At 46.7% G+C, this 16,541-nt stretch overlaps 1 protein-coding gene across 4 annotated transcripts in view; it reads left to right on the top strand.

Moving 5' to 3' along the window:
* Positions 1-4,915: 4,915 nt before the first annotated feature.
* The window catches only part of SV2C (synaptic vesicle glycoprotein 2C), a 247,434-nt gene continuing 235,808 nt past the window's right edge, over positions 4,916-16,541 (top strand). For all 4 annotated transcript variants that reach the window (XM_053293614.1, XM_053293612.1, XM_053293611.1 and 1 more), the window contains exon 1: positions 4,916-5,141. The gene's annotated coding sequence lies outside the window, so the exon portion shown is untranslated. The remainder of the gene's footprint in view (positions 5,142-16,541) is intronic.

Here is a 16,541-nt window from a genome sequence, read left to right as displayed (position 1 = left end):
TGAACGTGTCACCCTGCAAAGCACATTCCATGATCCTGCAGCTGGTGCAGCTTCAGCAGGGCTGGGTCTGCTTCTTCCTGCTTCATGGCCAACCAGAGGGCAGCTGCTGATGTAATGAGACTTTCTAGTCTACTGGCAGTGCAAAGCCTGCTGGGAAAGCCTGCTAGACCTTTAGAGAACTGTCCAGGCTTCCAGCTCCCAATTTCAGCAATGGACACCTCGCCAAGATTTATTGTGTGTTTTCTGAGTCTGCTGACCCAAACAGAAGTTCTAATCATCTGCTGCTACTGGGGTAGGAGTTCTCTAACTCTCCAACCAACCCACCCCCAATGGTTGAGTGACCAGGGCTAATGTGTTTTTCATGCATTTATATGCAGAAGCGTCTTCTTTTAGAACTAGGGGGATATCTTGGTTCTAACTTAAAATGTTGACTTTGGTAGTGTTCAGAATATATTCCTTATACAATGGAGGCTGGCAGAGGCCTTGTTGGAGTCTTGTGGCACAGCTGTCTTGAGTTAAACTAGTAGTTTCCATACTTTCCATTGAGTTAAACTAGTAGTTTCCATACTTTCCATTGAGTTAAACTAGTAGTTTCCATACTTTCCATTGAGTTAAACTAGTAGTTTCCATACTTTCTACCTTGAAGGAGCCCTTTCCACATTGACTTGTCCAACAAAGAACTCCTGTGTGTCTGTGTCAGGTTCATCCTAGCATTAGGCACCATATACCTGGTGAGCCAGCTTGGTGTAGTGGTTAGAGTGCTGGACTAGGACTGGGGAGACCTGAGTTCAAATCCCCATTCAGCCATGATACTAGCTGGGTGACTCTGGGCCAGTCACTTCTCTCTCAGCCTAGCCTACTTCACAGGGTTGTTGTGAAAGTTTGGGGTGGTCTACAAATTTGAAAAATATATACCTACATAATAAATAGTGGTATTTAAAATTTGTCATACATTGCCCTCAGAGCTGGCAACAGACTGTAGACTCAATCACACAATTGAAAACTTTGGAATAAGGTGGGTAGGTGTGAACAACATTGCAAACTGGGAGGTCTCCATCCTACTGAGCTGCTGCACCCAGTGCTGAATGAGGTAGGGAGAAAAGCCCTTTTACTCAGCAGGAGGTTAGCTGACAATCACTGCCTGTATCTCCTACCTTGCTTTTTCCTAACGCACCATCAGAAAATGGGAGCATGCATGCACAGCTCCTGAAACTGTCTAGGAAGCTCATATGGTATTTGCCTTTATTTCTTTTTCTCACACATTCTCTGGGACAACAGCATTGATCAGTACTTCCTTTGGGTAGGAAACTTGTCTGTTTGAAAATAAATACGAATCCCTATCACTCTTCCCCCACCCAAGAAAATACTTTACTTTTCATTCCAGTTCTGTGGATATTAGTTTGTTGACCCTATTGTATCACAGCAGGGATATTGCTCCTGACTGTGAATTATACCCCACAACCAGTAATCAGCCCCTCATATTAATATGACTTGCAGTTCTAATTCTGCCACGTTAATTTGAAGTCATGCATGATAACTTAATCAGCTACACAATGAAACCTTCTCTGCCTCATGCATTGAAGTACATCTTTTCTTGGCTGATATCCAGGACCTGATGACTTGAGTTCTTGGATCTGTGTTTCAGCCATTTACCAGTAAGAATCTGTGTTAGGGAAAGCACTTCATAATTACATGAAGACAGAACTATTTCCTTGGAAAACAAACCATAGCTGCATTGTGGCACTTGTTTTCTACAAAAAAGGAAAGTGTATATATAAGAATACATAAAAGGATAGTGGACAGGGGTCTGTAAAGAGAGGGGTTGTGAGGGAGAAAAGAGCTGTTTTAAGAATTAGATGAGGAAACAAGATGAACAAGATCTGTTAACTCAGGAAGGAAGAGAGAAAGAAAGAAAAAAGAAGGGAGAGGAAGAAAGACAGAGGGGAGAGTGAGTGGAGGAAAGAGAAAAAGAAGGGAGGGAAAGAAAGGGTGAGGGACATGCCTGGTCCTGTCAGTGGCCTGAGGAGAACGAGTGGCTATGGTAGCAGCAGCGGTAGCGAGGAAGGGCTGGTCAACCACTGCTCAGAGCTACAAAGGTCATTGGCATAAGGAGGTAGGCAGGTGAGAGACAGGCCCGAGCCTATTAGCATCCTGAGGGGAATGAGCAGCTATGGTGGTGGCAGTGAAGAAGGGCCTGGTCAACTGCTGCTCCTACAGGGAGGCACAGGAGTAGGACCAGGTGAGGGTGGGGAGGTTTCTGGGGTTAGGGGGCTGCGGCTTGGCTAATTGGTGCTGGCAACACTGCAGCCGCGAGTAATGGGGTGGAGCAACGGGATGGAGGAGCAACCAAGAGGAGTGAGGGGGATGGAAGCAATGGGATGGAGGAGGAGGAGCAGGAGCACAACTCAGGTGAGGATGGAAAGAACTCCGAGGTGAAGGAGCAGTGGCAGGGGGTGAGGGGAGTAATAAGTACTAGCATGCAGATGCTCTGTGTGGGTTAAGCTAGTTTAAATTAATAGAACAAGTTAGTCATGACTAACTTGCCCTATTAATTTCAATGATAATTCTGTTGAATAATCTAGTCAGGATGTCAGCCAAGGAGCATTAACCTTGGGAACTGGTGGAAGAGGAAATTTACTCTTTGTCCACAGCAGGAACACAATAATCCCCTTAAGTAAGGGTACCAAGTGGTCACGGGGGAGGAAGTGCAGTTGATAAATGTCAGGAGTCAAAGCTTCAATAACAGGTATTGAACTGGCAATCTGATGGCTGTTGCCAAGTGAAAACTCAGCCTGTGTGTCATCAACCAGCTCTACCCAAAGGAGAGAGAATTAAAGGGAAGCCTGCCACAATAACCACTAGAGATGTGCAGATCGATTCAAGTTGAACTGATTTGAGCTCAAACCAGGGTGATTCAAACTCAAATTGAATCACCCTTAATATAAAGGGCCTGATTCAAGTTCATATTGAATTGATCCAATTCAAATTAATCCCGAACCAAATTTGTGTGATTTGACCGCCATTTTGTCTCCATGTTTTTTGGTTGCTGATTGGTTTTCTGACACTGGCTTCTGATTGGCTGGAGATCTCCTTGCTTCTTGGTTGGCTTGTTGTTATTCAAATACAGCATTGTCATAGTCAACTGTGCCCCCATTGGCTGGGAGGAGAGATGTGTGAGCCAAAATGAGAGGTTTTCAAAGTGTATTTAAGAGATTGGAGGCAAAGAGATAGGGAATCATTTTGTGCCTCAGGCGAAGAAAAGGATCAGATAAGTAAATGGTTTCAAATCATCCAGTGAGCTTCATAGCTGAACAGGTCCGGAAACCTGGGTCTCCTCTATCCTAGTCTGACACATTAACCACTGAATCACACTGCTTGTATATCCTATTTGTACATATTAAGCCAATTTTAGTAGCCTTTCACCTTGTGCATAATGGTTTTGCTGCATACAGCAGGTCTAAGAACAGATGGGTATAATTAAAGAAATGTCAGCACCAGCAAAATCTCTTCTTTTTAAAATTAAAAGAGGAAAAGGAGCTGATGGAAGAACTACAGAATTACTGTAAAGAACAAACTAGCATCACTAGACATTAACCCAGATTGTGGAATGCAATCTTGGTACTGTATTACTTCATAATGCAGGTGGGAGGTTGTATAACTGAATTTTTCCCATGTAAAAAACATATCCCTGAACATGGGAAAGTATCAAATCAGCAAGAAAGCTGGGGCAAAACCCATTTCTCAGACATTTCAGACAAAAAACAGGTTGGTTTAATTTAGTTTTAATGTGTGTGTTTGGTAGTGGGAATATTTAATCATGCACTCTGGAGTGGTACAGAGTGAATTCGCTGAGTCATCTATAGGTTGTGATAGGCAATCCTTCGCACCATTTAGGTGGTAGGGGGAATATTTAATCATTATTATTATTATTATTTTATTTTACATTTATATCCCGCTCTTCCTCCCAGGAGCCCAGAGCGGTGTACTACATACTTGAGTTTCTCTTTCACAACAACCCTGTGAAGTAGGTTAGGCTGAGAGAGAAGTGACTGGCCCAGAGTCACCCAGCTAGTTTCATGGCTGAATAGGGATTTGAACTCGGGTCTCCCCGGTCCTAGTCCAGCACTCTAACCACTACAACACGCTGGCTCTGCACTCTGAAGTGGTACAGTCAGCAGTTGGACATAGCATATGCCTTGTTATTCTTTAAAATATAAACTCTAAAACCATAGAAGAAACATAATATTTACAAAACACATACAGATATTCCACATATTAATTCTACTCAGTAATCTACATATATTCTCCCTATCCATAATGCATCAATACATTTTTCACAATATCTCTATATATATTTCTCCTAGGTGTGCCTGGGGAAAATGCGTCCCAGCAGCCCAGCTGATTGGCTGGGCTGCGGAGGCACCTGATTGGCTGGCACACCCAGGAGGAGGAGAATTGGCCGGCCCACGCTGGTGGGCCTGGCCTGGCGACCGGTGATGGCTGTAGATTCTAGCAAGTGAGAGAGGCAGGTGGTGGGGGAGACAGAGTGAGCGAGAGAGGCGCGCGGGGGGAGAGACAGTGAGCGAGAGAGGCGCGGGGGGGGAGAGACAGAGCGAGCGAGAGAGGCGCGGGGGGGGAGAGACAGAGCGAGCGAGAGGGGTGCGCGGGGGGGAGAGACAGAGCGAGCGAGAGAGGCGCGGGGGGAGAGAGACAGAGCGAGCGAGAGAGGCGCAGGGGGAGAGAGACAGAGCGAGCGAGAGAGGCGCGGGGGGAGAGAGACAGAGCGAGCGAGAGAGGCGCGGGGGGAGAGAGACAGAGCGAGCGAGAGAGGCGCGGGGGGAGAGAGACAGAGCGAGCGAGAGAGGCGCGGGGGGAGAGAGACAGAGCGAGCGAGAGAGGCGCGGGGGGAGAGAGACAGAGCGAGCGAGAGAGGCGCGGGGGGAGAGAGACAGAGCGAGCGAGAGAGGCGCGGGGGAGAGAGACAGAGCGAGCGAGAGAGGCGTGGGGGAGAGAGACAGAGCTAGCGAGAGAGGCACGGTGGGCGGAGAGACAGAGCAAGCGAGAGAGGCGGTGGGGGGCAGAGTGAGCGAGAGAGCCGTGGGAGGACCAGCCAAACAAGTTCTCCCAACTAACCCCAAAAAGTAAGTGAACTACCGCACAGATGCTCTGTGCGGGTTCAGCTAGTTCTATGAATTTCTTGATCATTTCACATATATTTGTTGTTTATAATCTTTCATCTGTAAATGTAATAGAACTTTAACTTTACTGAAGCCAGATGGTACAGTAGGAGGACAACAGTCTGGTTACCCTTTCACAGAATTAGTCTACGTTAACGTTACTCCCCTGGCCTCTGGACCCAAAGTTCTGCTCTTCAGCTCATCTTCCAGGTCATTTCGCTCCGCAGCATTCGAGTCATTTCTGTAGTGATTCTCCCTTCAGAGAGCACAGCCCTAGTATTTCAAATCACAAAGTGGCATGTATGTTTAGTCTGTGATCAAGGCAAAGGCTGCAGCCTTAACTATCTCTGGGTGGGAAAACAAAAACATACCTGCATTCCTCTGTGCTGGGTTTTTCGTAGAACTCTTTGGCGACACGTGGCCTGGGTGTGGTCAGGAGGGAATAGGTGACTGGGATGGGTTGGGAAAGGCCTTGTTCTGTCAACAAGGGCTACTACATATGAAAGAAGAGAATAAAGAGCAAATTTAATAGAGCATGTTAATTTTTAAAGACTAATTAATTTCTAGGATTTGTTAATCAGTTGCGAAGTCAAAAGTAACTCTTAATATTTTCAGTATTTTGGTATTCAGGTTCTTGCTGCAACCAGTAAAGATTATTCCATATCAGTGTATGGTATTATTCTCCTGTCCCACATCCCTGAGGCCTCAGTATGAGTGAGCTCACTCATACTGGTCACTCCACACCCTTTTCCTCCTGCTCCTTCTTGGTGTGGTTGTCCTCAAAGGCTGTCTCTGGGCACACTCCTGAAGCTGCTGCATCACTACCTACTTTCTCCTCGGTGTCTTCTGCATTTCCCTTTAATATACTGTTATGAAACGTGGGCCAGACTCATGTCTGTCAAGGGATCTTTTACAGCTAGGACTAAGCTGAGTGTTGGTGTGGAAGTGAAATGAACGAAGGAGACAAGCTTTCAATGCAAAACACTTAACATTTATTAAGAACGATCAAAATATACAATCTGATTAGGGAACTAGCAAAATAAATCATTTACTTGTGGAATGTGGCAAACTAGACTTATCTGCAAGGTTATCAAGACAGAAAAATAATGCATTCAAATATCTATATATATAATTCTCCTGGGTGTGCCAGGGAAAAATGCATCCCGGCAGTCCAGCTGATTGGCTAGGCTGCAGAGGCGCCTGATTGGCTGGCGCACCCAGGAGAATTGACTGGCTGGGCAGATGCGAGGCGGCGGCGGGATTGGCCTGGCCCAGCCGCGGATGCAAGGTGGTGGCGGCGGGCCCGGCCATGCAAGGCGGCGGCTGGCGGGCCCAGCTCGGCCGCAAATGTAAGGCGGCACTCGGTCCGCTGGCGGCGGCAGCACTCGGCCCTCTGGCAGCGGTGGCCGCACTCGGCCCCGCCGGAGACGGGGGGGTGGGGGGTGGAGAGAGAGAGGTAGCCGGCCCCAAAGAGCGCACAGATGCTCTGTGCGGGGTGGGCTTGTAGCAATATAAAATGAATGGGGAAAGCATAGAGTGCTGGGAAGTGTGACTCCTAGTGAGTCCACTTGAGGTTAGAGCTAACTGCAAGCTTTGCATGGTTTCTTGGGGATAGTTCCTGAATCAGGCAGGGGGTTAACTGACAAGAAAGACAACCAATCAGGGAAGCCAATTGGTTAGGAAAGGAGGTGATAGGCAAAATATGATACGGCATCATGATGTCGGTCCTGGTCGACTAGGTGGCTTTACTCTAAAACACAAACTCACGAAAAGTGGGAGGCTTAGACCAAAGACAGGACAAACAATCAAGTGCAACTCTGCTGGGTTGGTCACTATGACACAGAGGGTTAACAAAGGAGTGCAGGAGGGAGATTTTGGGTAGCTTTACTGATGTAGCTGGAGAGAGAAACCTGGAATATGGATCTCCACTATGCCTGCCAGAGACTGGCTTTTGTTCCCATGGATTCAAACACTAATTTTAGTGGTGCACCTCCTTTGCTTCTGGCCACGTAAATACCTGTTATCAAAGCACACTAATTAAGAGGTCCCAGAACTGGAAGCTCCACTTTTATCAGTAAAGAATAGAACGAATGGAAAAGTGGGGAAGGAATCCCTGTCCCAGGGCTAGCAACTATGGGTGTGCATGTTATAGCTACCTTTCCTGCCTGTGTAGCCTTCTTGGGCTGGAACGAAGTTGGAGATCTATTTGGCAAAGGGAAATCTCCAGGCAGCTGAGTTTATGTTGCAGGTGTGGTCAAAAGACCCCTAAAACAGTGAAATCAACTATTTGAAGCAAAAAATTACCAGGACTGAGAATCTCTGGAACTCAATGGGGTGGATGGTCAAAGTAACAAAGATTGGTGCAGCTTTTGTGCAGCCTTGATTCCTGGGAACAGTGACGTGAGGATACATTAGTCGGCAGGTACTCAAACTGTACCAAGCTGTATCAAAGTACTGATTAGAATGGTCTGCCCCCGGAGGCTTATGGATCCGCTTGGATTCCAGATGGCCCTCGGAGAGTTTCCAGTGTCCAGAGCTGGTGACCCTGTCGAGGCCCTGGTCAATCTCTGGAATGGAGAGACAGCCCAGGCTGTTGACACGGTTGTGCCTAAATGCCCTCTCCGGCTTGGTGGAGACCAATCTGCTCATTGGTTTTCCTCTGAGCTTAGGGCGATGAAGCAACTTGGACGATGGTTGGAACAACGCTGGAGGAAGAGTCGTGACGAATCCGATTGAACACGGGCTAGAGCCCATTTTAGGGACTCCTCCGTGGCGGTGGGGGCGGCAAAGAAATGTTTTTTCTCTGCCTCCATTGCATCTGCTCAGTGTAGACAAACAGAGCTGTTTCGTGTGGTAAAAACATTGCTCCACACATCCTCCCAGGTAATGGGGGAGGAATAATCTACAGCTCACTGTGATCAGTTTACCTGCCACTTTACAGACAAAGTCACTCGCATCCGTGCTGGCCTGGACTCCAGAGTTTTGGCAGTTCCGGCAGACGTGCCTTTGGTACCATCTGGTCCTGTTGTGTTGGATTCTTTTCAGTTGGTGCAGCCTGAGGATGTGGACAAGATCCTGTGCAGTGTGCGAGCGACATTGTGCGCTCTTGAACCTTGCCCTTCATGGCTAATAAAAGGCTTCTTAAAGACTTTTGCAGCCCGGCAGGGAAGGGGGCGGGAGGACATCTCCCTGCCGCGAGGGAGCGGTGGGGGCGAGATTGAAGGGGGCAGCAGGGGGCTTCAAGGGGTGGCAGGGGGCTTCAAGGGGGCGGCAGGGAGGTATCCTGCCGCCCGATTGTTTACCACGGAGGAGCCATGATTCGGAGATTGAAGTGGGCGGCAAGGAGGGATCCTGCTGCCGGATTTTTACAGTAACTATGGCGACGGAGTTGGGAAAACGCGGGAGGGGTAAGTAAAGCCCCCCCACCCTTAATGGAATTCCCCACCCTAACCCTTCCGAATCCAAACTGCTCTGTGTCCGGACCGGTCTGGAGGCCAGTAGAATGGCCTCCGAACCGGTCCGTGCACATCCCTACTGCGTTGTAGTGGTTCTCATCCTTTCTTGGGGGGAGTGTCCAGAAGGTGGTGTTGGGGGACTACTGTTCGGCCCCGTGGCCTTTGGCCTGTGGGGTCCCATGAAGCCGCTGGGAGAGGTCATCCAGGGACTTGGACTGAGTTGTCAGCAATATGCAGATAACACTCAGCTCTATCTCTCCTTGTCACCTGATCCTAGGGAGGTGGTGGATGTCCTGAATCAGGGGCTGGAGGCCATGATGGGTTGGATGCGGGCTAATAAACTGAGACTAAATCTGGACAAGACAGAGGTAGTGTTGGTCAGTAGGAGAGCCAATCGGGATGAGGAGATTTTACCAGTTCTGGATGGGGTTGCACTCCCCTTGAAGGAGCAAGTACGCAGCTTGGAGGTACTACTGGACCCGGTTCTGCCTTTGGAAGCTCAGGTGGAGGCGGTGGCCAGGGGTGCTTTTGCACGGCTTCGGCTAGTGCACCAGCTGCATCCCTTTCTCGAGAAGGCAGATCTGACCACGGTTACCCATGTCTTAGTCACGTCACGGCTGGATTGCCATAACAGGCTCTACGAGGGGCTGCACTTGAAGAATATCCGGAAACTGCAGCTAGTGCAAAACGCGGCAGCTAGGGTTTTATCTGGAGCTGCCTGAGGGGAGCACATCACACCCATTCTGAAAGAATTACACTGGCTGCCAGTTTGTTTCCAGGTCCAGTTCAAGGTGCTGGTTTTTACCTTTAAAGCCCTTAATGGTTTGGGCCTGGGGCACTTGAGGGACCGCCTGCTCTCAAGGGTTGCTGCCTGCTTGACGAGGTCATCTGAGGGGGCTCTGCTCTGGGTGCCGACAATGAGGGAGGCTCGGCTGTCATGCACTCAGGACAGGGCCTTCTCTATTGCTGCCCCCAGACTTGGAATGCTCTCCCAGTGGCCATTCGCTCCTCGGATTCCATCACAGTTTTTAGAAAGCTTGTTAAATCTTGGCTTTTTATCCAGGCTTTTACATGATTGTTTTTATTGCTGTTTCTATGTGTTTTTACCCGTGTATAGTTTTTATGCTTGTATTTTATAGATTTTAGATTTTTTATTTTTATTTTTTTAGCTTAATATTTTTATTGTCATTTTATTGTATGTTTTTTAACTTTTGTAAACCGCCTTGAGATTGTTTTTAATGAAAGGCGGTATATAAATTCAACAATCAATCAATCAATCAATCAAGTACCAGTTTGGAGTGGGGAGGTTCTTATCCCCAAATTGATTGGGTAGGACCAAAGAATTGAATGGAACCTACCTAGTTTCCTATTAAAGGAATTGGTAAATCTAAGGAGAAATTTGCCAAGGGGCAATCTTTCTCTTTGGTGAATCCAGGATGTCCCTTTTACACCAATTGTGATGGAGATTTAGGCTGGCTGAATCACCTAAGGGTTGGTGCAGTATAGGGTGTGATTCAACCACTCATTTCTTGTCCTAAGGGCTTGGAGCTTTAGTTAATTCAGTCTTTAGTAGGAAATCTTATTCATGCCAACGAGTAAGATTGCTCTTGCCAGGAATAGTTTCTATTATTACATTCAACTGACTGGGGACATTTTAGCACATGCATACCATACCTAGTTGTGGCTACAGTTATTTCTTTCAGGACCTTCCTAGGACATGGATCCTTCAAAGACCTATTCAGGTCATTGTTATCAAGCAAGGGAGTTAGTGCATTGTTATCAAGCATTGTTATCATGCAATATAACTTCTCTCATGTTTGTTTCAATCAATCAATCAATCAATCAATCAATCAATCAATCAATCAATCTTCATTACGGTCATAGACCAGCATAAAGCATATTAAAAGTAAGAGCAGGTAGAAATTACACAGGGTGATTACATATGGCATGGTACTTAATAAAGTATATAATGATATTAACAATCTTAGAAACTAGCTGATCAGCAGACACTCTGCGCCCCTAGTTCGCCCTTTCATTCCCCCCCCCTTCAGCCCCAGTCCGTTCTGTGCTTGCCTTGCCTTTCTCTCCCTGCCTGCCGGTGGCAGCTTCCCTCACCAGCCAGCGTGGCCAGTGCTTTCCCTCCCCGCCGGCCAGCTGCTGCTGCCATTTTCTCCCCGTCCCTGTCTGAAAAGCCTGAAAAGCCCTAAAAGTGCATAGAAGGCATAAAAGAGATGGGGGGGCGCGCACATAAAAATGGGTGTAAAAATATTAAAAACAAGAAAGACAAAAATCCATAAAACCTTAAGTAATAAAACTGGACAAGGACTATAAGGCTATAAGGGACAGTAAGAAAAAGGAGGAGAGTAAGTTTCCCCATTGAGTCAGTATTGAGTGAGCAAGTGGAGAGGAGAGCTGGTCTTGTGGTAGCAAGCATGATTTGTCCCCTTAGCTAAGCAAGGTCCACCCTGGTTGCATATGAATGGGAGACTTGATGTGTGAGCACTGGAAGATATTCCTCTTAGGGGATGGAGCTGCTCTGGGAAGAACAGAAGGTTCCAAGTTCCCTCCCTGGCATCTCCAGGAGAGGGCTGAGAGAGAGTCCTGCCTGCAACCTTGGAGAAGTCACTTCCAGGCTGTGTAGACAATACTGAGCTAGATGGACCTATGGCCTGACTCAGTATATGGCAGCTTCCTATGTTCCTAAGTGTAGAGCCCACCCTAAGTCACCAAGGGTCAGATTAAGGCTGATAAGACTCACTGCCTACGATCCGCTGACAAATGCTGGTCACTGTTGCACAGAACCTGACAACACTATAGTGATGGCAGGCTTAAAGTCAGAAAGCAGCAAGGAGCTGTAGAATTGGCTCGAAAGTCCCGAATATTTGCATAGCAATGGAAGGATGAGGGAGGCGAAAGTTTATTTCAAAATATCTTTTTCTCTTTGGTCTCTGGTAGTGCCAAACTGAACCTAAGAGTCCTGGTTCTGCCTGGGAGACCCTCATGTGTAGTTTGGTCTGAAAAGTGGGGGAGGGGTTTACTCCTAACAATACTTTCTTTTCTGTTTGTTTCCTCTCCTCTTCCCATCATCTGTCCAATCTGCCCCTGCTGTTCCTTGTCCTATGCACATTTCCCCATTCAGCCTGTGGTTTGTTCCCACCTGATGCCCTGGTAGCTTGAGGCCGCCAGTGTGCTGAGGCAATGGCATGGCTTCAAGGGTTCACTTGAAGCCCTACTGTCAGTAGGAAGAGAGGACATGACAAGAGCTACCTCAGCTCTAAGGGAGTAAGTTGATCCAACAGAGGCCCAGCACCAACTGAGACCTTTTATGTTTTTTTGGCCATCTCTCTCAGGTTACACCCTTCTATTGCTCAGTATGAATCCTTAGGAACATAGGAAACTGCATTATATGGAGTCGGAAAACTGGTGGTTCACCTTGCTCAGTATTGTCTACACTAACTGGCAGCGGCTCTCCAAGGTTTTGGGCAGTTTTCCCCAGCCCTACCTTGAGATGCCAGGGATTGAACCCAGAGATGCACCTAGGCAATTTTGGAGCCTAGACCGAAAGGCCTTTGGAGGCCCCCCTTCCCCAGCAAATTAAGCATCATCATGTTCGGCCGGGCAAACACACCACCTGGGATGCAGTAAAAAGAATTTGGGGGCCCCCAGGGTTGTGGAGGCCCTGGAGTTTGGCCCCGAAGTCCAGGGAAAGAGTGCCTCTGATTGAACCTGAGACCTTCTGCATGCTAAGCAGATGCTGGGCCACTGAGGGTTTCAAGAGGCAGCTGCCAGGCCTGGAGCCAAACACACTGCTGTCTCTCAGCCTCCTCTTGCCTGCTGTGATCCCTGCATTGGCAAGTGGGCACTGAAGAATGAGAGGCTCCTGATACATCTGAGTTAGATCCCTCAGTTAAGTCCAGCTCAAGGGGTGGGGTGGGGGACACACCTCTGGGAGTCTATGTTCCTAAGATGCTTCATTGCCTCATCCATCCTTGATGCTGTGGCCTGGAACTTGCACCTCAGCAGCTGGTGTTGATACTGGAGAGTTTTGGCTCTTCCCTCTCTGGATCTGAATCCTGGCTGTTACTTGAGGTCAGGACCATAACCTTCTTTGGTACTGACCACCAGTCAAACTCTGACCCCATTTTTTTTAAACCTCTGGTCCTCTGTTTCCTTTGCCTGATCTAGAACCCAGCCTTGGCTTCTCCTCAATCAAGCATCCTGTCTCTGGAACTCTGTTCCTCATGGCCTTGATCCAGTTCCCAACCCTGGCCCATCCTTGGCTGCATTTCTGTCCCAGCACTCCTCTTCCGCTTGTGCCTGAACTGGACCACCCAGCTAATAAATACCAATTGGCTAAGGCAGGACACTTCTATTCTCATCCACGCAGGGAGCAAACTGGAGTTTGCACCAGCTATGCATGAGTGCATATTGCATATAATTGCTGTGATAACTCCATTTTTTTTTTAGAGGAAAGGGTTCATAGTTGAAACAGTGAAAAATTCAAGAGACTCCTGATACATCTGATAAAGTTCTAGGCAATGAGATCCCAGTGCTCCCTTCCCCTCTATCTATTATCTATTCCAGCTACTTGACCCAGGTACACGTTGCCCTGTTCTTAACACTGTATTTGTAAAGATAACTGCTAAAACACAAACGTTGCACAGTGAAATATTTTTAAATCCATAGTCATGACAAATAAAACTCAGCCTAGGAGTTTACATAGTTCCTTTCTCATTAGCTATATAACAGCATGCCTTGTTTTGAGGCAACACAACAAAGTGATTAGGCTCTGGAACTATTCTCATCAAATTGCTCCACAGTACAAAATTGCAAATGGAAAGCAGCCACTGATAATTACGGATCTTGGCTGGCTATAAATATAGCAGGAATGTTGGAAAGGCTCATTTTCCAGCCACTGCAATGGGACTTGAAGAATCTGATTGGAATCAGGAAGGCATACAGTCAGCCCCTGGAAATGTTACGACTTAGCTTAACTTTTATCAGTCCTTGAAGGTACACATTCTCTATTGCAAACCAATAAAAACCTTATTTATGTCCAGTAATACAAGCAGGGGAAAGAAGGTTTTAAAACTTCCCCACTCCAAACTGGGACTTTGATATTCATTCATTCATTCATTCAACATATTTATATACCACCCAAAATGCAAGTCTCTGTCATCCTGATCAAACTTTTATGTGTCGACCTTTAAAAAAAACCCCTCAGAATCTGAACATTTGTTTTGTTGATTCACTGCTGCTTCATATGTCTTTGCTGGTTTTATTTCTGCAGCTGGTTTGTGGCTGTTTGATTTGCTATTTTAGTGTAATTTGTTGTTGTAAATAGTATCGTTTGTTAGTCATACTGATTTCATTATACAAAGAGAAAGTGGGACATACATTTTAAAACCCCTGCTAACTTGGCAAAGAGGCACCTTTTAACGTGGTGATTCTCTTTATTTAGCAGGGGGAGAGTAACTGGCCCTATCCACCCCCAGCACAGTACCCCTCCAGTGATTGTTGCTGGTGTCTGTCTTATGTTTCTTTTTAGATTGTGAGCCCTTTGGGGACAGGGATCCATCTTATTTGTTATTTCTTGGTGTAAACCGCCATGAGCCATTTTTGGAAGGGCGGTATAGAAATCAAATGAATGAATGAAAGAATATAATAAATAAATGCTAAACTCTATGAATATGCAGTGCACAAGCAGATGGACGCTACTGAAGTTTGGAGAAGGGTAAACTAGCTGCCCAGTAGAGATGATAGGCAAGAAGTACTTTCAGTCTTTTCTGTGGGTCTATTCTAGAGTGAGGGGCTTTGATGTGCTGAGGTGCTGATTAAATAACCAGAAACAGTACAGTGATGTCAAAGGTGTTTGAATTTTGCAGATTTTTTTGTTTACATTTAATTCGTAATTATTTATTCACAACAGGGACTGTGTTATGTGATGCTAATACTGAGAGGCTGTGTTGGTGGCAGTTGTTGGTTTCATCTCTCTCTCTCTCTTCTCTCTTATTTGTTTTCCATTGCGGGCAATGTGGTTGGTGCATCAGTGATGCAGTTTCTTAGATGGCCAAAAGATGTCACTAGTTGACATGAGCAGTGTGAAAAGAAAAGGAGGTGGGGACCTGAAACACAGAACAGTAGGAAGCTGCTCAGTAGAACTGTAGTGGGTAGCTAGGGAATAACAGGGCCTAGAAATTCACCAGGAGCCCTGTGATTGGTAGCCAGGCCCAGCCTGCTCCCAATCAAATTTGAAAGGGGTTTTCCCCCTTGGTCTTGTGGTAGCAAGTATAACTTGTCCCCTTAGCTAAGCAGAGTCCACCCTGGTTGCATGGGAGACTAGAAGTGTGCAGGCTCAGACTGGCCCACAGGGCAACAGGGCATATTCCTGGTGCGCCCTACCTGTGCGGCGCCCCTGCACCCCAACTCCCACCATTAATTACCTATTCTGCTCTAAACTCGGTGCCCTCCCCACATACATTTCACCACCCGCTCAGTGCCCCCAGTCTGGCCCTGGGAGTGTGAGCACTGTAAGATATTCCCTTCAGGGGATGGAGCTGCTCTGAGAAGAGCAGAAGGCTTCAAGTTCCCTCCCTGGCTTCTCCAAGATAGGGCTGAGAGAGATTCCTGCCTGCAACCTTGGAGAAGCCGCTGCCAGTCTGTGAAGACAATACTGAGCTAGATAGACCAATGGTCTGACTCAGTATATGGCAGATTCCTATGTTCCTTTTGGGGGAAGGGGTCAATAGCTCAGTAAAGTTTGGAGCTACTTTCTGTTTTGTTGTTCAGTCTGTTGGATGCTGAAGAGAGCAGCCAGAAAAGGCTAGGGTTACACTCCCCCCACCCCCAGAGAGAGCGGTTACACTGTCTCCCCTCAATGGGAGGCCAGGACTGAGAAAGCTGAAGAGAAAGCTATAGTCTAAGAAATATGTTAAGGAAGAACTGCCATCTAAGAAAAACATTTTTAGGAAAAGTTCTTAGACAGACTTGGTGTTAAGTTAATTTTCTTTTCTTTTTTGGTGCGCCTGTGAATCCTACAAACGGATTGGTTTTTCTTATTACTAACCCGTATGTTTTTCTCAGCAGTCAAGTGCTTCCGAGAATTAAAAAACCCCTCTTTTTTCTATTAGACTGGTTTGGAATGCTCTATGGGAGAAGGGAGAGAAGTTCCCTAGCACCACATCAATGAGCCTTGGAGCCTTAGGCTCACCAATTGCACCTGTCCTGTGAGAGTTATTTATTGATTCCAGTTGGATGGTGGGTGCTCTGGGTCTCCTACTTTGGGATACCCAATGTGGTGGCCTGGAAGACCAGATCGTTTAGTGGGAGTCAGTCCTTCAGTCACCCTGTAACCAGGGAGGGGTCTACTCAGTGGGTCTGGGGGGGGGGCACCCTGCTACAAGAACATTGCTGTCTGCTTGTCTTTCCAAAGGCCCAGCTCTTCACTGAAGACAATGACATTTATTTTGCCCCAGAGCTGTGGAATGCACTTCCTGCTGAGATTATTGCTGCTCCATCCTTGTTGGCTTTTAGGAAACAACTAAAGACACATCTCTTCAGCCAAGCTTTTTAGCTATTTGGTAGTTTTTGAGGGTATTTTAATTTGCTATTTTTAGCAAATTGTTTTACTAAATATGTTTTAGCAAACATAAATTTGTATGTTTTAATTGTTAAAATGTTTTAATTGTTAAAATTTCTTGGTTTGTTTTATTGTTGCAAACCACCTAGAGGCTTCGGTAGTGGGCGGTATACAAATATGATAAATAATCAAAATTTATAGGTAATTAAGCCACAGGGCTCTGTGGTCACCAGGAGTCAACACTGACTCGACGGCACCCTTTACCTTTAAGCCTCTGAGGTGGTGGTTTTCTGTAGGGAGATGAAGTTGGCTCTGAATTTTCTCAACAAA

The sequence above is a fragment of the Hemicordylus capensis genome, chromosome 2 (assembly GCF_027244095.1).
Source record: "Hemicordylus capensis ecotype Gifberg chromosome 2, rHemCap1.1.pri, whole genome shotgun sequence".
NCBI classification, from domain to species: domain Eukaryota; kingdom Metazoa; phylum Chordata; class Lepidosauria; order Squamata; family Cordylidae; genus Hemicordylus; species Hemicordylus capensis.
Note: the sequence above shows the minus strand (reverse complement) of the source record. Positions and strands in the feature narration are given on the sequence as shown.